Here is a 6,000-nt window from a genome sequence, read left to right as displayed (position 1 = left end):
TCACTTACTTTGGACATGTTATCAGGAGGGATCAGTCCCTGGAGAAGGACATAACGCTTGGTAAAGTAGAGGGTCAGCAATAAAGAGGAAGACCCTCAATGAGATGGATTGATACAGTGGCTGCAAAAACGGGCTCAAGCATAACAACAACCATAAGGATGGCGCAGGACTGGGCAGTGTTTCGTTCTCTTGTACATAGTGTAAGCTATAAGTCGGAACTGACTCAACACCACCTAACAACAACAAAAACAGGAAGATTTTCAGGGAAAAAATATTTTAGTAGTAAAGAGATTTGCTACTACCCGGGAAAGCCCCTTCTGCTCAGCAGGCTCTTGCTACAGTCATACCGTGATGGAGCCATCGCACACAGACCATGGGAGAATGGTTTGGAACTGACAGTGCAGATCAGCGACCACGTAGCCTGAACTGACCTGGACAACCTGCCTGTCATGTCTGAGGAGGCCGAAGAAGGCACAGAGCCAGAGTGCATGCACTTTTGAAGAAAGAAGACTCAGGACATTTTGTTCTTGTAAATCTAACTCTAAGCTGTTGAGTTTTTTTTACATAAAGAGGTCGTACTTTGCCAAACGGTGGACAATAGAGCAATCACGAGCCATCTAACGTTTAAAAACAAAGCTGCAACATGAACCAGCGACTACATCATCCTGAGACCAGAAGAACTAGATGGTGCCCAGCTACAACCGATGACTGCCCTGACAGAGAACACAACAGAGAACCCCTGAGGGAGCAGAAGAGCAGTGGGATGCAGACCCCAAATTCTCATAAGACCAGACTTAATGTTCTGGCTGAGACTAGAAGGACCCCGGTGGTCATGGCCCCCAGACCTTCTGTTGGCCCAGGATGGGAACCATTCCTGAAGCCAACTCTTCAGATAGGGATTGGACTGGACAATGGGTTGGAGAGGAATATTGGTGAGGAGTGAGCTTCTTGGATCAGGTGGACAGTTGAGACTATGTTGGCATCTCCTGCCTGGAGGGGAGATGAGAGGGTGGAGAGGGTTAGAAGCTGGCGAAATGGACACGAAAAGAGAGAGTGGAGGGAGGGAGCATGCTGTCTCGTTAGGGGTAGAGTAACTGGGAGTGTGTAACAAGGTGTATATGGGTTTTTGTATGAGAGACTGACTTGATTTGTAAACTTTCACTTAAAGCACAATAAAAATTATTTTAAAAAAAAAAAAAAACCAAACAAACCAAACCCACAGCTGTTCAGTTGATTCTGACTCATAGTGAAGCAATGGGACAGAATAGAACTGCCCCATAGGGTTTCCAAGGAGGTAATTTTTACGGGAGCAGACTGCCACATCTCTCCCATGTAGTGGCTAGTGAGTTAAAACTGCCAGCCATTCAGTTAGCAGCTACTATGGATTGAATTGTGTCCCCCACAAAACATGGGTTGTAAATCCTAACCTCTTTGCCTGTGGTTACAATCCCATTTTGGAATGGGTATTTTTGTTATGTTAACGAGACACAGTTAGTGTAGAGTGTGTCTTGAGTCAATCTCTTGAGATATAAAGGAGATGAAGCAAGTAAGCCAAAGAAGGAAAGATGAGGTAAGAGAAATGCCAAGCCACATGAAGATCTCCCAGGAGCAGAAGCTCAAAGAGACAAGGACCTTACTCCAGAGCTGACAGAGAGAGAAAGCGTTTCCCTACTACCAGCACCCTGAATTCAGACTTGTAGCCTCCGAAACTGTAAGAAAATTAATTTGTTTATTAAAAAAAAAAAAAAAAAAGCTGCAAATACAAGCCATGTCAGTCACCTTGGTTCCTCTTTGTAACTTTATGGTGAAATGAATTCCTTCCTGTGGCCTTTTGCCTCGGTTCTTTGGAAAAATGGCTTGAGAGATTTTGCCCCTGAGCCCTGAGGAGTTACTTTTGTCCCAGTTTTCTACTCCAGAGGGTTTGTTACTTTTGTCAGGTTGATTGACATTTCCTAGGTAAGCTGTAATCAATTTGTGGTTTGATACTTTTTGTCTGATCCTAGACTGCAGCCTGCCCTATGATTGGTGTGCACTTTGCAGGGATTGGTTAATATACTATGCAAATGAGAGGAGTTGTAGCCTACTATCCAAATGAAGTGTCTGTGGCCTACTGAGAGGGGATTGGTCAGTTTGTGGCCCTGGTGGGAGGGCCATGCCTTGAGATTGATGAGTTTGTGTGTTTAAGCAGCCTACCCCACAGAAGTTCCACTCTGTCCTGTAGGGTCGCTATGAGTCGGAATCGACTGGACGGCAGTGGTTTTTTGGGCTTATCCCACAGAGGTTTTTCAGACAGAAAGAAGCAGGAAGAAGCAGAAGGAAGAAAGAAGAGGAAGCAGAGAGAGAGGATGCGAGGAGCCTCCAGAGAGAGCTGTAACACTGAGGACAGAGAGAGCCCTGGAAAGGGCCCAGTGGCAGAGCCAGCGGCAACAGACGGCAGGGCCAAGGAGGGCTGCATGGCTGAGAGGACCAGAGAGAGCTGCCGGGCACTGAAGAGGGGAGACTTTGCCTGCATGCTTCCTGATCCTGAGTTGTGTCCTCTGCGTTAATAAACCACTTAACCGTAAGTACAGCTCATGAGTCCTGTGAGATACTGCAGTGAATTGCCAAACCCAAACGGGGTAGAAGAGAGTGCTGATGGGAGGCAGAGTGGTCAGTTTCAGAGATGGAGTAGCTCAGCAGCCTAGAGAATGTGGACGTCTGGGGTGTATTTGACCTCCGCCTCGTTAGCTCATGGCAGCTGTAGGCAGATGAAACAGGTGACTGGTTTGGAAGCACTTTGTGGTGGGAACTCAGACTGGAAGGCACAGCCTTTGGTTTGGTTCCTGACTTGCTTTCTTACCAGCTGTCTGACTTTGAACATGTCTCTTAATTCTTCATAGGAGTATTTTCTCATTGGTAAAATGGGGATAATCTCCCCTAAACTTATGGGATTGAGTCATGATTAAATGAGCTGAGGTTTGTGACGTGTCCCTGGGTGGTGCAGACGGTAAATGCGCTCAGCTGCTAATCGAGTCCACCTGGAAACATCTCAGAAGAAAGGCCTGGCAGTCTACTTCAGAAAAATCAGCCAGTGAAAGCCCTAAGGAACATAGTTCTACCCTGATACTCATGGTGTCGCCATGAGTTGGAGTTGACTCAACAGTAGGATGTCGAGATGGTGGTGGTGGAGGTGGCAGAGGTGATGATGGTGGTGGCAGAGGTGATGATGGTGGTGGCAGTGATGATGGTCATGATGGAGGAGGTGGTGGTGATGGCAGAGGAGGTGAGGGTGGTGATGGAGGCGGTCGTGGTGGTGGTGGTGGAGGTAGTGATGGTGATGGTAGTGGAGGTGGTATGGAGGTGGAGGTGGCAGAGGTGATGATGGTGGTGGCAGTGGTGATGGTCATGGTGGAGGTGGTGGTGGTGATGGTAGAGGAGGTGAAGGTGGTGGTGGAGGTGGTGGAGGTGGGGGTTTGTGAGGGAGCCTGGCAAGTTGTTGTTCTCAGTTGCCTTCAAGTCTTCTCCAACTCATGACAACCTTATGAATAACACAACAAAATTTGGGGCTATTCCTGCCAGTGTATCTGCACCATGGGCAAGCTGCCCGTCCATACTCTGTCCTACACTCAGTTTAAACTATTTATTGAAACTAGTAACTATCCTTCAGCACTGGAGCCTGAATTCAGTGTGATTTGTTCTATTTTCTGCCTCAGTCAGGAACTTTTTTATAGTATTAGGCAGCTCAGCATTGCCCTTAATCCACTTAAATCTCCACAAGGTGATGGAAGAACGAAACATGACAAGTGCGTTTCTCCTCACTGTCTCCCATATCTGGAATAGGGCACCTTGGGTTTCCGTGAGCTCAAACTGCTACATTTGCCATATGTAATGAGATCAGGGAGTGTGCCTGGTAGGCCCTTACTCTTTAGCACAGAGTCCATCCAGGCCTTGCTGTAGGCCACCTGCCCTTAGTAGCCACCCACCCACGGCTGGGCGAGTTGCCAGGTTTTCCAAAACAGTCCCACTGCCCCCCATCCTCACCCTACAGGATGTGATGAACTTGGATTTGTGCTGAAAAGAACTCAGAAGGCGACTTATTTCCCAAAGCTGTCTCATCCACCTTACTAAACAACAGACTTTTAAAATCAATCAAAATCACCGTCAGAGCCTGCCTTTCAAAGCGCCGTGCCTGGCCAGGCCTCTCACGGTGGCCCTGAGACCAGCAGCAGCTGCATCACCTGGGAATTTGTCAGAGTTGCAAATCCACCCCAGACCTGCCGAATCACGTGAGTTCCGGGAATGGGGCCCGTGTGCTTCTTAACAAATCCTTCAGGTGATCCTGATTCACAGCCAAGCTTGTGATCCACTGGCCCAGAGCCAAGGGCCTAGACCAACCCCTGCTTTTAACGAATGAGCTCCGTACCCTCTGGGCATCTGAAAACACCCCTGTAGGCTGAAATGCAAATTGGAGGCTTGGCACTTCACTTCCCTCTGGCCCATGGTCCCTGTGACTCCGGAGTTGACACTGCAATTGTTGTTAGCTACCGTCAGCGCGGCCGTAACGTGAAATTCCCATGTACAACAGGATAGGACCTTTGTGATCCATGGGTTTTCACTGGCTGACCTTCAGAAGTAGATCACCAGGCCTTTCTTCCTAGTCCATCTCAGTCTGGAAGCCCCACTCAACCCTCTTGAGCATCACAGCAACGGATGATGGCTGCACATGAGGTGTGTTGGCCGGGAGTCAAACCTGGGTCTCCCACATGGAAGGTGAGAATTCTACCACAGCCTTTGTGACATTGGTAAAAACACAAAGCCAAACCTGTTGTCGCTGAGTCAATTCCAACTCATGGCAACCCTGTAGGACAGAGTAGAACTGCCTTATAGGGTTTCCAAGCTGTCATCTTTATGGAAACAGATTGCCACATCTTTCTCCCGTGGAGCGGCTGGTGGGTTTGAACCACGGACCTCTCGGTTAGCAGCCGAGCACTTAGCCACTGCACCATTGGTAAAGGCAAGTAAAAATGCCTCCTCAAAGCTCTCTGTAACCTTTATCTCTTATAGGAAGCCTTCTCTTATCACAAGTGCTTCGAGTCTGGACCCCTTACAGCCTGCGGTGTTCTAATGTACCTGGGTAGAAATGTCTGGGCTTTGTCCTGAGTCCTGCCATTCTTCTTCCCAGCTCCATGTGCCTCCCTAAAAGGTGGTAACCACTGTTTCCCTTGTTTCAGGCACATCTGATGACCAGGAGACCTCACCAACTAGTGGTGGGAATTTGTAAATCAGAACAAGTTCTTTTTGTCTAGGTTTCTCTTTGATAAGGTGACTGGACTGGGCGTTCATGTGTTATTTTTAAAAGCTGTTAAGCTCTTGATGCCCATGAACCAAACCAGCTGCCGTTGAATCGACCCTGACTCCTGGTGGCCCCATGTGTGTCAGAGCTGAACTGCATTCCACAGGGTTTTCAATAGCTTATATTTCAGAAGTAGGTCATCAGACCTTTCTTCCCAGGCACCCTGGACGGACTCATACCTCCAGCCTTTCAGCTAGCAGCCAATCGTGTTAACCATTTGCACCACCCAGGGACCCCGATACCCATATAAACAAAAAACCAAACCCATTGCCATTGAGTCAATTATGATTCATAGCAATGCTATAGGACAGAGTAGAGCTGCCCCTTAGGGTTTCCAAGGAATGGCTGGTGGATTTGAACTGCCAACATTTTGGTTAGCAGCCATAGCACTTAACCACTACACCACCAGGGTTTCCTTATAAATACATTTAATATTACCTTGTTGCCTAAAAAATGCAAGAACTTCCAAAATCCTTCCCAATTCAAGCATGCTTCTTAAAAGTAAGTACCAAGAGATTAAAGGACTAGGTCCAACTTAAAGTCAATTAAAAATAAGTTAGTTTGATGTTAATGTATTGCAGCCATTTGAAGCGAAGGCATTTCTTACAGATACCTTGTCTTTCTTGATAATCAAGACTGAAGAAAGAGTAATTTATTAAAAATTTCTA

The sequence above is a fragment of the Elephas maximus genome, chromosome 2 (assembly GCF_024166365.1).
Source record: "Elephas maximus indicus isolate mEleMax1 chromosome 2, mEleMax1 primary haplotype, whole genome shotgun sequence".
Lineage (NCBI taxonomy): Eukaryota > Metazoa > Chordata > Mammalia > Proboscidea > Elephantidae > Elephas > Elephas maximus.
The sequence above is the reverse complement of the archived record's forward strand: the minus strand, read 5'-3'. Positions refer to the sequence as shown.